This window comes from Ovis canadensis, chromosome 2 (assembly GCF_042477335.2).
Source record: "Ovis canadensis isolate MfBH-ARS-UI-01 breed Bighorn chromosome 2, ARS-UI_OviCan_v2, whole genome shotgun sequence".
Classification (NCBI taxonomy): domain Eukaryota; kingdom Metazoa; phylum Chordata; class Mammalia; order Artiodactyla; family Bovidae; genus Ovis; species Ovis canadensis.
The window spans coordinates 182,056,973-182,072,323 of record NC_091246.1 but is presented as its reverse complement, the minus strand read 5'-3'; the positions used below and the strand labels follow the sequence as shown (position 1 = coordinate 182,072,323).

The window sequence follows — 15,351 nt, the reverse complement described above, 5'->3', positions numbered from 1 at the left end:
ATAACAGTGCAACGTTTGGTTAGGCGGTGCAGGGTGTTCATAAAACCTGGGGGTGGGAGTGGGAAGGAGTAAGAGAAATGGAATTTATTTATTGAACACCTACTATGTGCCACATATATGCTAAGCACTTTAGGTATATTTTATTTCATCTTCAAAATAACCTCAAGAAACGCCATTTATCATGTTCGTAGATAAAGAAATTGAATTCAGATGGTTAGGTGGCCTGCTCAAGGTCACAAAAACCAGGTTGAAATTTATACTGCTTCATGTAACCCGTTCCCCAAAGTTGGAAATTGAGGCTCAGGGCATCGATTCAAGCAGCCTGTATCTATAGATGGTGGAGTCCCTAATCTTCCCCCATTGGGCTTCACTGCTGCAGGAAGGTCCCTGGTGCTGAGTGGCCTGGACTGCACCTCTCTGGAGGATGCACTGTCACATCAGTATTTGCATACTTGCCCCTGACCTTGCTAGATTATAATTTGTGGCAGCAAAGTGTCTCCCTTGCTTCCTTTCCCCTTTGGGCTGCGGAACTGAGTGGTTGGTAGAAGTCCTCTCCGACAGGGTTGGGAGTTTGCAGACGGCCCCTGAGAGGCTGGGGCGTTCCGAATTGGCTGAGCGCTCCGCGGGGAGGGCGGGGAGTTTGCCGAACGTCCCTGGCCGGAATCCTTGCCTTAGAGAGCTGCGAGCTCGGAAGCTAGGGGGAACTTGGAGGGGTCCGTAAGGGAGGGAAGGAAGAAATTGCAGACAGACCCCCAGCCCTGGTCGGCTGAGCCCCGGAGGAACGTCTCTGCAGTGTCCAGGCCGACTGTGGACGCGCCGCGCGCGGCCCCGCCAGGGCTGAGAGTTTGCAGACTGTCCCTGCCGCGGCCCGCTCGGCGGCGGCCCTGCGGCTCCCGCGGCTGCCGCGGCGGCCCCGGGCGCGATCCAGCCCAGGTAGCCGCGCCGCAGGCTCGGGGCGCCGCGACCCCGTGCCCCGCCGCGCCTTGGGCTTCCCCGGGGACAGCGGCTGGCAGGCACTCCCGGCTGCTGCTACTGCTCAAACAAGGAGGTGAGAGCTAGTGGGTCGGGGCGATCGTGTCGAAGCTCTCCATCTCCGCGGGGAGATGAACGTAGAAGGGACCGCGGAGGGCGCGGGGAGCTGCGCGCGGGGGTGGGGGAAGAGTCTGCACCGTGGGTTACGCGTCTGGGGTCTTCCGCCCCCCGCTACCCGCCGCCAGCCTGGGTGCCCTGGCCGGGTTGAGAGACCCGGGAGTGCGGCCGGGGATACGCCTTGAGGCGCCCACCTGCCCGGGGCAACCGCTTCCCTGGGGAGACTGCAGGACTCCATGGCCCTTGGGAAGTGGGGGTTGTGGGCTTTTCAAGGGACTGTCCGGAGAAGGCTTTAGTTGCGCGGACTGGAGGCGAGCGGCCAGGGATGGTAGATGGGCGCTCGGACCGCGGAGGAGCCTGGTGGGGTCACGCTGAGGGTGTGGGCCGGGCTGGGCTCCCCGGGACCTGGGAGCGCAGGGCGGGCTCAGCCACCGGCCGCTGGGGAGTAAAAGAAGGAAGGCTGGCTCCTGGCTCCTGGGAGAGAGAGATGTGGGGGGCGGGTGCTCTGGTTCAGGGGAACAGGGAAGCCTGGGGGTGCCCCCCACCATTAAGGGACCTTCGCGGGCCGCGGATCCCGCCCGCGCGCTCCGGAGGCTGCCTGGCCGGAGAGGCTGCGGGGAGCGCAGAGCCCACACCCGCTCACACAATCCCCGAGAGCATGCTCAGTGCAGCCCTGGGAACTTCCTGCCTAGTCGCGAGCCGCCCAGGCCCCCTCCCGGCCCCCTCCCGGCCCGCGGCTGCCAAACTTGGGGGCGCGGCGCGCGCCAGTGGTCCTTTCGCCTCCTCGTCTTTGCCCGGCTCCCGGCGTTGCTCCCGTCGGTCGTCCCTGCGGCTGAGAACGGGGGCGTGAATGTCGCCCCCAGCTTCCCGAGGCCAGGTCCGAGGCCGGGTGGCCAGAGGCATGGCGGTGAGGCCGCCTGATGTAAGGACCCGCTCGGGATGCGCTCGCCGCGCGCGCGGACCAGGCGCGGTGAGCAGACTGGATGGAAGGGGGTGTGTGAGCCTGGGGACGTTCGCGCGCACACACTTGCTGTCACACACAAAGCCGTGGTTTCGTAGCTGCCGCGCGGAAGAGAAAAGAGGTGGCGCTTGCATTGTCCGGCGGCGTTTGGAGCGCAGACAGGGTGCCGGGCGCTTGCGGGCTGAGGTAACCTGGCGATGCAGAGGGTTTTCAGAGATGCCCCAGTCGAGGTCTGGGGCCCGGTACTCCTGTCGCTGACTGCCAGGCCCGGCCCAGGGCGGACGCCTCCGTCTGCACCCAGCCCTGACGGCCCAGTTAGGAACGGCTGGGCACTTTGGAAGCGGTGAAATTGGGGAGGGGAAGGCTGAGGTTTGTGCGGGGTTCCCCAGGGAATGACAGCACTGCACCTGTAAACAACTCGGATCCGAGTGTTAGAGGTGGAATCTCATTCTAAAGAGGGGCGGGTGGGAAGCCGGTGCGCCCCGCCTCCGTTCGTTGCCAGGACCTGAGCGACTCCGTGGGTTTTTATTCCGAGAGACGCACCCACCACCCCCCACCTCCCCCTTCCACCCCGCCCTCCAGTTTAGCTACCTACATCCTGATCCTTAACTCGGATTAGAAGTTCTTCGATTTTGATTGGAGAAAATCACCAAAATGTTTTTCACGGACGGGTAAACCACCCCAGGTGTTTCTTAATAAATGAACTTTCATTCCTCCCGCCTACCCCTACCCCCGACCCCCCCCCCCCCCCCCCCCCACACACACACAGCCTAAATTCTTTTCGTTCTTATTGTTCAGGGCTGAGATAGGAAACCCTTAAATTTGGTTAGCTCTGTTAGGATTAGAGCAAAGCTCCGCTTTCTAGACTTTCTTCAGTTACCAACTCGAAATCCATGTAGTCAACTTGAAGTAGAGAGACCCTGAGAAGAGGTGATGGCAGTGGCAGAAGAGGGTGACCTTTTGCCTCTTTTAGGGACGGTGTGGGGAGGAGAAGAGAAGAAGGACCCTGCTCTGCCGGACCCCTGACTGGCAGACCTGGGTTTCTGGATAGAGGTTTGGTCTTTATTGTTTTCATCCCCTCCTTGGTTCCAGCCCACCTCGAGTCTGGGAGGCTTGTGACTGGAGTCACCGGGAAAGGAGCCTACTGTACCAGTTTGGGACTTTGCACGGTTCGAGCCTACACAAGCGGCGGCAGGTTAGTTTGAAGGCGCCCGCAGTGGCAGGCAGGCGGGCTGAGTGGCTCTGCTCAGATCGCCAGTTGCATCTGTGTTCCAGCAGCTCAAGCGTCTCTGAGTTGCCTCAGCTGCGTGCATCTCAAGTGCTTTGTGTTTGGAACTGTGAATGTAGTTCTCATGTATATATATTCTCACATCCGTACATGCGTTTTCGTAAAGAAGCGTGTACACATGTGTGTGCGTATGCAGTGTTCTCTGGTAGCGGCTTGGGGCTGGAAGGGACCTTAGGAAATCATAGGAATTCAAATTTGCTCCCTTCCTGTTCCGTTTTCTCAGTTTAAACATAACCAACCAGCCTTTGCCCAGTTGGCCTCCAAAAGCATTGCAGTGCCAGAATCCCCAGTGATCCTAGCCCAGGGAGTGTCTTTGATTCCTCTGCTGTGAAGTGAGCCTCTTAATACTCCATGTGGTTTTAAGTCATTGCAGAGACTTAATTCTCTAAGTCATTGCAGAGTCACTCTCAGGTTGATTTTGGCAGGGGACAGATGGTGACCACTGTCCCCTGCAGAGCTATCTGGAAACTTGCCGGGAGCATTCATCAGTAAGACTGTGTTTGGGAAGTTCTTGTCCTTTTGCATTCTGGTCCTCCAGGCAGGTAGTTGCTCTCCTCCTTCCCTAGAGGCCTAAAGAGCAGAGGGGATTTATTCTTTTCTCCTCCTCGTGTGTCTTGGCCTCCTAGCTGTAGGAGGGTGGAGTGGCTGTTGAGGGTGGTGTTCTGCACTGATGTTACCACAGGAGGTCTTGGAAAAGTTGGTCCTGTGGGGGGCATGATCTCTGGGGGTTTGTTAGGGGGGATGTCAAATTTTGGGGAAGGGTTTTGGTGTCAGGTGAACTGTTAACAGATAGTTTTGGCTGAAGGAAGATGTGTGTGTTTCAGAATCTAGGTACTTTAAGAAAGAGAGAGGTAATACCTTTATATTTGGGAGAGAGTGCCAGGTGGGTGACAGTTGAGAGGCTTATGTGAGAAATAAATTTGGTACTCGCCAGGGCACGTTTTACTAGGCTGCCTTTAAAGTTCATAATTGCTTTGAAGTATAGAGTCACTCTTAATGGCTGGAAGATGGTTAAACTTAAAAAAAAATATTTTTCTTTAAATCAGAATATGGTTGATTTACAGTGCTATATCAATTTCTGCTGTATAGCAAAATGACTCAGGCATATCCATATATACCTTCTTTTCTATATTCTTTTCCATTATGGTTTATTCCACGATATTGAATAGATGGCTGAACTTTAAGATTTCTGTTTGAAATTGAGTTATGGTCTCCCCAACCCCATCTTCTTAAAGTTGCTAGTCTAAGCCATGCCCCTGAACAGTCAACACGAAAAGTTTGAGCATAGCTGTGACCTCAGTGCCAGCTGTGGGTTTTCCACTGAGTGTTTATCAGGCAGCCACTTTGAGCCGGGTTTGGTGGGTGCTGGTGCTGGGTATGAAGACGTCCTCCTTCAAAATTATCTTCTCACTTTTAATGCATCTGACCTTCTCTTTCCCTGTGTTAAGGCAAACTAATAGCCCTTGGAAAGTTGCCACGATGGGTCCCAGGAGCCTTAGTCCTATAACAGTGTTCTCAGCTGGAAGAGCTGGGACTTGATCTGTTTGCCCACTTTCTTTGTTTGTGTGTGTGTGTTCAGTCATGTTGGACTCTGCAACCCCATGGACTGTAGCCCACCATGTTCCTCTATCCATGGGATTTCCTAGGCAAGAAGACTGGAGTGGGTTGCCATTTCCTCCTCATTTTTTTCTTTTGTTTTTCATTACCACAGTTAAGTCTATCCTTCCCTGACTTTGTCATATCTGGAAAGCTGTACGTGTGCATGAGAAAGGTCATAGGAATCTTTTTTTTCTTCAGAATCCCACAGTTCTCTTGTTTGAGCACCTAGCCTTCAGGAAACAGGACAGGGGCCTTTCTGTCAGGGCCTTTGTCCAGCCTCAAAAGTCTGGACAGGCAGGGGGGTTAAGCTGTTGTGGCTGGGCTTGTGGGGGGCAGTTCTCCCTTTAAACGGGCACCCCCACTGCCATGCCTGTGTTAATGCCTGCTGGACCTGGGCCCCAGCTGGGGCAGCACCCTAGGATGGCTAAGGAGTATTGATCCCACCTTGTCGCCTATGAACTCAGCAGCCAGATGTATCCAAATACTTCCTTATCTGCAAGAGTTAAGTACTGGTGTTTGCAATTGATTTACTTTGTTTAAAAATGTCATCACTTCAAGGTTATCCATAGAAGAATAACAGCCTCCCTGATTTTGCATCCCTCTCTCATGGGGAAAGGAGGGGTTGCGGGTTGGTGCTGGTCCTTGAAGTAAGGTATACTGTCCAGCGGCTCCTGCCTAAGCCCCGCCCACTCAGTCCTGCTCAAGCTCCACTCCCTAGTGTTGCATTCTCAACCCAGGCGGCTAAGTCCTAGTGTGCTGGTAAGATGCCTTTTTTTTTTTTTTAAATAATATCCCACATGGAACAGTCTTCCAGTATAATAGTTGTGGATCTCGTTCATGTCTCTGTCCACCCATGAGAGTGTGTTCTGTTGGTGATCAGCAAAGATTGTATAGTTCAGTTGAGTCGCTCAGTCATATCCAACCCCATGGACTGCAGCATGCCAGGCCTCCCTGTCCATTGCTAGCTCCTGGAGTTTACTCAAACTCACGTCCATTGAGTTGGTGATGCCATCCAACCATTTCATCCTCTGTCATCCCCTTCTCCTCCTGCCTTCAGTTGTTCTCAGCATCAGGGTCTTTTCAGATGAGTCAGTTCTTTGGATCAGGTGGCCAAAGTATTGGAGTTTCAGCTTTAGCATCAGTCCTTCCAATGAATATTTAGGACTGATATCCTTTAGGATGGACTGGTTGGATCTCCTTGCATTCCAAGGGACTCTCAAGAGTCTTCTCCAACACCACAGTTCAAAAGCATCAATTCTTTGGCCCTCAGCTTTCTTTAATAGTCCAACTCTCACATCCATACATGACTACTGGAAAAACCGTAGCTTTGACTAGGTGGACCTTTGTTGGCAAAGTAATGTCTCTGCTTTTTAATATGCTGTCTAGGTTGGTCATAACTTTTCTTCCAAGAGGTAAGTGTCTTTTAATTTCATGGCTGCAGTCACCATCTGCAGTGATTGTATATCTGGGTGGAAAAATGTCCAGAGTGGGTGGGCGAGAAACTTGGAGAGATGGAGATGAAAAATGTATCTTCTATACTTGACGTGATTGCAAAGGCTTCATTTGTATCTTGTTTAATCCTTGCTACAACACTAAGATGGAGACTATTGTTATTCCCAGTTTATGCAGTAGGATGACTGAGGTATTTGGGAGGTTATGAAAGCTGGCCAAGGTCATGCAAGCATCTGGCTGAGGATTTGAACCTGGGTGGTCTAGGTCCAGGGTCCACATTAGCTTAGTTTTAGGCTAGCAAGCTCACCCTGTACTGGCCAGCTCCTTCTTTCCAACGAGGCCAAGAAGAGTCTTAGTCACTTGGGTTGGAAGGGACCTCAAGGAGATCCTCCGGGATCCCTTCTCTTTCTAGCTGCAGTCCTGGAGGTGTAGAGTAGCAGAAGGACCTGCTTGAAGTCTCCCTGCTTGATGGCAGTGGCAAAGCTGGACCTTGGTCCCTTAGGAACATTGATAACAACTGATAGCAGATGTGTGCCTACTTTGTTTATAGTCATGACCCAGGAAGAGAATGTGATGGTTATTTGACATCTGTCCCTCCCACTCCCAGCACCCTGTGTGCTCACATCCAGTCTCACCCTGCAGTCTGGTGGGGAGCAGGTGTGTGTGGCCCTGTCTTTTGTGCATACCCAAGTAGAAGAATCTGAGCAACTTATATGAGGTGTTCCCTTGCTTATGTCACCTTGTAAGTTTCACATCTTAGGGATATAGTCTGGGAAAGCTTTTACATTTCATTCTTAGATATTCATTCTCTGTCTCTGGATCTCTGTCTCTGTGTCTTAGGGCTCCTGGCTGTGGTTTTTTGTTGTTTGTTTGTTTGTTTGGCTGTGCTGGGTCTTTGTGTCATGTGGGTTTCTCTAGGTGCCCCATGGCATGTGGGATCTTCATATCCTGACCAAGGATCGAACACTCGTCCCCTGCATTGGGAGGCGGATTCTTAACCACTGGACTACCAGGGAAGTCCCCTGCTTGGTGTTGATTTCCACGCTTTCAGGGCATGGGGTGGGCCAGAGGTAATCTGACAGATGAGTTAGGGCTATGCCCCAGCATTTCCAATGAAAGGCCTGTAAGGATGTTCCCCCAGTGTCTCTGGGACCCTAGATAGAGCTGAAGTCCCACAAAATATTCCTCTGACCACCAAGATTTTCATATTTCATGGAATTTTTCCATCAAGTGTACCATTGAGCACTATTTCTCTTCATTTTATTACTTATATTTGACTGGCCTCATATTAGGGACGTCATTGTTCTCACCTGTTCTTGATTCTCAACTTTTGTGGTTAATAGATAGTCCCTAGCTGTTCATGGTGGAGAAGACAGTGGCACTCCACTCCAGTACTTTCCTGGAAAATCCCATGGACGGAGGAGCCTGGAAGGCTGCAGTCCATGGGGTCGCTAAGAGTCAGACACGACTGAGTGACTTCACTTTCACTTTTCACTTTCGTACATTGGAGAAGGAAATGGCAACCCACTCCAGTGTTCTTGCCTGGAGAATCCCAGGGGCGGGGAGCTTGGTGGGCTACTGTCTCTGGGGTCGCACAGAGTCGGACACGACTGAAGTAACTTAGCAGCAGCAGTAGCAGCAGCTATTCATGGAGTTTAAAGTCTAGGCCTGGGCAGGGCCCACGCAGAAGAGTTAAGTTCAGTTAAAATAAATATGCAAATGAAGAACACATTAATTCAGCCCATGCGACCGCTTTGGGCTTTAGTTTTTACATTAGAGACTAAGCGGGGATTGAACAAGCTCCAAGGTTCCATTCAGTCCTCAAATTGCTACACATGTGGCAAAGGAGATGTAGAATAAAGAAATAAAATAGCGGTATTGAACAAAAAGAGATCGAGAAGAAGCTCAAGTTGTTTTTTTCCTTTGCTGGCAGACTCTTTAGTAGACAGTTGAATTGCTCACCTAAGAACTAGCCCTCTACCATCACTGTCTTTTGGGATATGTGTTTTTGTATGTTTAGAAATAAAAGGCTGTGGTCCTTCTCAGCCTAAGAATAACCTGCTTCCCCTAGTGAAGCTATTTTTCCCCTCTTGGGAAGTTGAGATTTAAAGAGCAGAGATGACCAGACTCCCAGAGTTCTCTGGTTCTCCGGCACAGCACCCTCGAGACCCGGCACAGCACCCTCAGGAAAGTGGCTAAGTGTTTATACTGCCACAAGCTGGGCCAGAGTCTGTTTACATACATTCATTATTGCTTCCCTGTGAAACAACTATGTTGAAAGAATAGAGACTTTGATAACAATCTCCTTGAAGCTGCTTTTCTTTTTTCCTTTGGCCATCTGTTATTTTCAACTTTAATTTTTTCATTTACTAGTATTTATTCTAATGAGTTTCCCTGGTAGCTCAGCTGGTAAAGAATTTATCTGCAGTGCAGGAGACCCTGGTTCGACTCCTGGGTTGGGAAGATCCCCTGGAGAAGGGATAGGCTGCACACTCCAGTAGTCTTGCCTGGAGAGTCTTCATGGACAGAGGAGCCTGGAAGGCTACAGTCCATGGGTTTGCAAAGAGTCGGAAATGACTGAGCAACTAAGCACATTCCAATAAGAAATGTTCTCAATGACCAGTTCTTTCTTTTACACATCTTGTTTAGGAAAGCACTGTCTATACCTCTTGCTAAATACAATCTTTCTGTTTTCCTTCTTTTTTTCCCTTAGTAGTTGTGTTTGCTATACTTCTCTCACCCCGTCTCCTAGAATTTTTCAGAGCCACCAAGATTAGAGACAGTCCTCAGGGGGGATCTTGGAAGGGAAGGGGCGCTTTTCTCCATCTCCCTCCCCAGTAATGTTCATCATATGAGGAGTTGTTGTTGTGTAGTCTCTGTCATGTCCAACTCTTTTGTGACCCCATGGACTGAGGAATCCTTGGTCTTAACTGAGATCTTTGCAAGCCTAGCTTCCAGCCCCTCTGTCCATCAGAATGGCCTACCTTCCTTAACAGAATTCTCAGCTCCAGTGGCTAAGAATGGTCAGTTTCTCCCTCCTCCCCTTTCTATCATATCTAACTGCTGTGCTTGCTAGATTTAAAGGCAACGTTATGTTGGGCCTCCCTGGTGGCTCAGATGGTAAAGAATCTGCCTGCAGTGCAGGAGACCCAAGTTCAATCCCTGGGTTGGGAAGATCCCCTGGAAAAGGAAATGGCAAACCACTCCAGTATTCCTGCCTGGGAAATCCCATGGACAGAGGAGCCTGGTGGGCTACAGTCCACAGAGTTGCGAAGAGTCAGACATGACTGAGGGACTAACACTTTCACTTTCATGTGGGTACTTTTTCACTGTACTAGATAAGTACAGGCCAATGTAATTTTTTGGGCAAATATTATCAGCTTTCTTCTATATGTCCACCATTCCTTATTTCCTATTCTGATGGGAGCTCCAGAAAGGGAGCGTTCCCTGCCCTCCGCAACCCGGGTTGGTTAAAAAATTGCATCTGGCCCCAACGTTTTCTAAGCAAGGAGCCAAGCTCTATATGCATGACTGGAAGCCCCACTGCCTTGCAGAAGGCCTGACCCCAGAGTCGTGTGATCAGCTGGGCAGCACAGGTAAGCTGCTGCTCAGGCAGGGCAGGTCTCTGTGCAGTTAGCCTGGCTATCCTCGGGCAGGTCACCTCACTGCTCTGTGACTCTGGTTTCTCATCTGTTACGTGAGGCATCTTTTAGCGTCTCCTGCATCTGTGGGATTCTACTAGTCTGACTTCTTGGCTGAGCCCAGCATACTCATCTGCTGTAGACTGTTTAATCTATCAAGGGTATTCTTAAGTGTGTCCCTTTTTTTTTCCCCCCATGCCAGCACCACATGAGGATCTCGGTTCCTTAACTGGGGATTGAACTCTTGCTCCCTGCAATGGAAGCAGGAAGTCTTAATCGCTGGACTGCCAGGGAAGTTCCAAGTGTGTCCCTGATTTTGAGTTCCTCTTTGGCTGTGGCTTGGAGTTCTGTGTTTTAAATCTGTCAGTGGGCTTTGGGTGTACACATTGTTCTCCCTCTTTATGAGCATTATTTGTGGGCTCATGAAGTCTCATAAACTGTGAACTGTGTGTGTGTGTTCATGTCCACATACCACTAGGGCTTCTTACCTTATTGTCATATTATCTACAAACAGAAATGAAAGTGATCAGAGTTGGAACTGCATCCCTGAAACAGCCCTCAGTGAAATGACACCTTTAGAAAGTTTCTGTGGAAGGATTTTTAAAATTCGGTTTTTCTCCTAGTACATGCTTGTCAGTTATAACCAGGGATGTTTGGAGACAGTGTGGATAAGCAATGATTTTATTGTACTTCCTTGTAGACTGCAGTAACGTGTTTTCCCTGATAATGAGTTGCTTATTCTGTCATACTGCCTGTTTTAATTGCCCTGATAACCAGAATCAGATGCAGCTCTCCTTTGTCATGCCATGCTTGGTTAGTCCTCTCTGGATTCCATAGTTTCTTCCTCCTGGTTCAGGGGCTCTGAGGGACTTTCCTGTTTCCTCACTGTCAGCCTCTCTATGAAGATGACAAGATTACATCATCTTTCTGTCACTGCTGTAACAAATAACCACAGACTTGATGGCTTAAAGCAACATAGACTATTTATTATGCTGTGGGTCAGAGGTCAACACGGGTCTCACCGGTTAAAACCAAGGTGTGCACTCCTCCTGGAAGCTGTAGGGGAGAATCCTTTTCCTTGCCTCATTTAGCTTCTAGCGGCCGCTCACATTCACAGGCTTGTGCTTCGTTCCTCCAGCATCAAAACCAGCAGTGTTGGGCTGACTCCTTGTCTCTCTGCCATTGGACTGGGACCACAGCTTGGAAAGATTCCTTGACTGCAGTGGCACCCCACTCAGTACTCTTGCCTGGAGAATCCCATGGACGGAGGCTGGAAATCCCTGGAAGGCTGCAGTCCGTGGGATCGCTAAGAGTTGGGCACGACTGAGTGACTTCACTTTCACTTTTCACTTTCATGCAATGGAGAAGGAAATGGCAACCCACTCCAGTATTCTTGCCTGGAGAATCCCAGGCACTGGGGAGCCTGGTGGGCTGCTGTCTATGGTGTCACACAGTGTCGGATACCACTGAAGTGACTTAGCAGCAGCAGCAGCAAGGATCTATATGATTAGATTGGGCCCACCCAGATAATTCCAGATAATCTCATTTCAAGGTCCTTAATTTCATCATACCTCTCCTGTTAGGTAGCATATTCACAGGCTCCAGGGTTTAGCATGTGAACATCCTTGGGGCCGTATTCCTGCCTGCCACAGTCCCCAAAACTCTTTGCAAAGAAATGACTTTTTAGTTATTATGTAAAGGAACTGTTCTTTTCTGTTAAGAAACTTTACTTCCCAGGAAATTTGCCTATTTCCTTGTTCCTCATCTTTTTGAATATACTTAGCTATTCACAAACATACAGTGTCTAAGGTTTGAGTTCTGAGATAACCAGACACTGACCTACACATGTTCTGTGTTCCAGCTCATGTTATGTTAGTAGTTGCTGTGATGAGGAAACTGAGGTTCAAAGGAGACTTGCCCAGGGTCAGGTAGCCAAAAGTGGCAGAGCCAGGCTGTGAAAGTGGATCTCATTGATTCCAAAGCCTGTGTTCTTTTCACTCTGCCTTCCTGCCTTAGGAGTGATAATGGAAAACCAGAATGAGAAATGATAATGGGAAAACTAAAATAATGTAAAATCTCTGTTTCTGCCAAGGTGGTGACAAACAGTAATAATGTCTGCGGCAGAGTGATTACTCTAATGGCCCCGATTAATGGCCTCCTTCTTTGTGTCCACACTCTTTGCGTTGTAACTTACTAGTCCCCATCCCTCTCCCCTACTACTGGCCTCATGACTACTTTGGCCCCTGGGATGTTAGCTGATGCCATAAACAGAGTTTAAGAGCCTACGCATTTCTATTGCCTTTTGCACAGCTAGGCGAGCTCAGTCAGATCCCTGCCGCCCCCACGAAAGCATGCCCAGGCTAGTCTAAGGGAGGGACTGAGAGATGCAGGGGAATGAGCCAAATTGTTTCAGCTGAGGCCTTTCTGGACTAGCTGGCTCCCAAGTGAATGACCAGCTGCTCGAAGTCTCCTGAGCTTATCTTGCCAAGATCTGTCCCTAGGTCATCAGAACCAGCTAGCTGACGTGTAGAGTTGCAGAAAGCATTGATGATTATTTTAGGCCAGAGTCCTGGGAAGTGTGTTATGCAGCTCTTGCTAACTGATATACAGTTTCTATCGGATGTTTGCAGAGCGTAGAAGTGATTTTAATGTCCTTTTGAAGACCATTTTGGACTGCTTGTAACTAATTCATATTCTTTTTTCAAAATTTTAATAAATTAAAAAAATATTTTTAAGATTATATGTTAGGCTCAAGAACTTGCCCATTATTTCTACCCTTTTTTCTTTGCTTTTTTTGGGGGAGGGGGGAACATGAAAGTCTTTAAACTCTTACCAGTTTCATTCAGAAGCAGACTTGTGTTTTTCTTTTCAGATTCTTCTATCATTTCTAATATGGTGGCTTTTGACCCTCAATCTACAGTAAGAAATTCATATTTACTAAAAGCTCACATATACAGGTGTGTGTGTTGTTCAGTTGCCAGGTAGTGTCCGACTCTTTGCGACCCCATGAACTACAGCACACCAGGCTTCCCTGTCCTTCACTAGCTCCCAGAGTTTGCTCAAACTTGTGTCCATCGAGTCAGTGATGTCATCCAACCATCTCATCCTCTGCCACCCCCTTCTTCTATTGCCTTCAGTCTTCCCCAGCATCAGGGTCTCTTAAAGTTAGTTGGCTCTTCACATCACATAGCCAAAGTACTGGAGCTTCAGCTTCAGCATCAGTCCTTCCAATGAATATTCAGGACTGATTTCCTTTAGGATTGATTGGTTTGATCTCCTTGCATTCTAAGGGACTCAGGAATCTTCTTCAACACTACAGTTTGAAATGTGTAGCAGCAAGAAAAGTTTCATGAGACAGTAACTACTCTCTGTCCTCATGGCCTCTGATATATCCTACTATATTTTATTTGTTTAAAAAATGCTGGTCAGGAGTCAGCACCGTGGCCTGCAGCCCATTTTGTAAATAAGGTCTGGTTGGAACACAGTCAATTCCCTTTGTTCATGGTTTGTTTATGGCTGCTTTCAAGCTGCAGTGACAGAGTCAAGAAGTTGTAACAGAGGTTATCTGGCCTGCAAAGCCTAAGGTATTACACTTCGGCTCTTGAAGACAAAGTTTTCTGACCCCCTGTTCCGAATTGGTTTCATAACCCATGGCTAACTTGTGATCCTCCATTTAGAAGACACACTGTTTAAGGGACCTTTAGCTCTCCCCATAATGCATCTGGAAGTTACACTAAACAAATCCAGCAGATGTGAAAACGAACCCTTTTCCTGTGTCACACACACGCTCTCTGGATTATTCACTTAGATTCAACAGTTAAGTTTTTGCTATTAATATTTAACGTTATACCTGATTGACTTCTATAGGAAACTTTTAAAGGGTTTTGAAAATGTTTCATTATAAGCATGCTCCCCTCTTTCTAATTTAAATGAGACTTTCTTGTGGAAAGTAGCTGGAATTAAAATGGACACAAATTCTATTCAAGTGCTAGTTATTTATTCATTAGACTCCAGCAGTGCCTCTTTTTGTGATATAATGGAGTCCATTAGTGGGAAAAGGTTGGAAAACAGTCACCCTGGGTTCTTTCAGAACACATGTGGCACCTAGTCTTTACTGTCACATTTCTGAATTAGTATTGTTTTTGAGCATAATAAAATTTAGAGACATCAAATCATGGACTTATAGAACTGAAAAGACTTTGGGAAAATATATATATACATATTTTACTGAGAAATTTGTCGTTGTTCAGTTGCTCAGTCGTGTCCAACTCTTTGCCACACCATGGACTACAGCACACCAGACCTTCCTGTCCATCACCATCCCCTGGAACTTGCTTAAACTCATGTCCATTGAGTCGGTGATGCCATCCAACCATCTCATCCTCTGCTGTCCCCTTCTCCTCCTGCCTTCAATCTTTCCCAGCATCAGGATCTTTTCCAATGAGTCAGTTCTTTGCATCAGTTGGCCATAGTATTGGAACTTCAACTTTAGCATCAGTCCTTCCAATGAATATTCAGGACTGATTTCCTTTAGGATTGACTGGTTTGATCTCCTTGCAGTCCAAGTGACTCTCAAGAGTTTTCTCCAACACCGCAGTTTAAAAGCATCAATTCTTCAACGTTCAACTCTCATCCATACATGGCTACTGGAAGAACCATTGCTTTGACTATATGGACCTTTGCTGGCAAAATAACATCTCTGCTTTTTAATATGCTGTCTAGGTTGGTTATAGCTTTTCTTTCAAGGAGCAAGTTGGTACAGCTCCAAGTCTAAACCACACCCCTGTTCTCAGATAACTCATGAATATTTCTTCCACCCTTTCCAAATCCTTTTACCTCCACCTTCCTATATATTCAGTGTCTCTGGCCAAATTGGGTTAAATTGACTTCTGAACTGAGTTCCTGCTTCTCTACTTTTTGACCATTGAAGCAGCAATGACTTTATTATTGGCTATATAAACCTGACTAAAAAAAAAAGAACCTAGGCTGAGACAAGGGGCCTCTGCCTAGGTTAAGACCCCAGCCCAGGTCTGGTTGACCAGTTTGGTTACAAGGTGATCTTGGATGCAAAACCTATTTGTTACCTGAACCTAGAGACCTAGCTTACACATAAGGAGTATTTTGCATGTTTCGAATAAATGTTGACTTTTCCAGTCTGTGAAGAAAGATTGTGGTTTGTTTTACTGGGAAATTTACCATGAAGAAAATCATGTGGCATCACCACATCACCTGTTAGTCAGCACTTTTAGCTCACCTGGTTTTTGATACAAGCATCTAACGACTTCTTAAGCCTTCTAGCTTGGTTTTGTCCAACTAATTGC

At 48.3% G+C, this 15,351-nt stretch overlaps 1 protein-coding gene across 3 annotated transcripts in view; it reads left to right on the top strand.

Moving 5' to 3' along the window:
• The first annotated feature begins 503 nt into the window (after positions 1-503).
• The window catches only part of MGAT5 (alpha-1,6-mannosylglycoprotein 6-beta-N-acetylglucosaminyltransferase), a 405,616-nt gene continuing 390,768 nt past the window's right edge, over positions 504-15,351 (top strand). For 2 of the 3 annotated variants that reach the window (XR_011254571.1, XM_069577718.1), the window contains exon 1: positions 574-1,048. The gene's annotated coding sequence lies outside the window, so the exon portion shown is untranslated. Of the gene's footprint in view, positions 1,049-15,351 lie in introns of all 3 variants that reach the window. The other variant, XR_011254572.1, reaches the window with a different exon arrangement.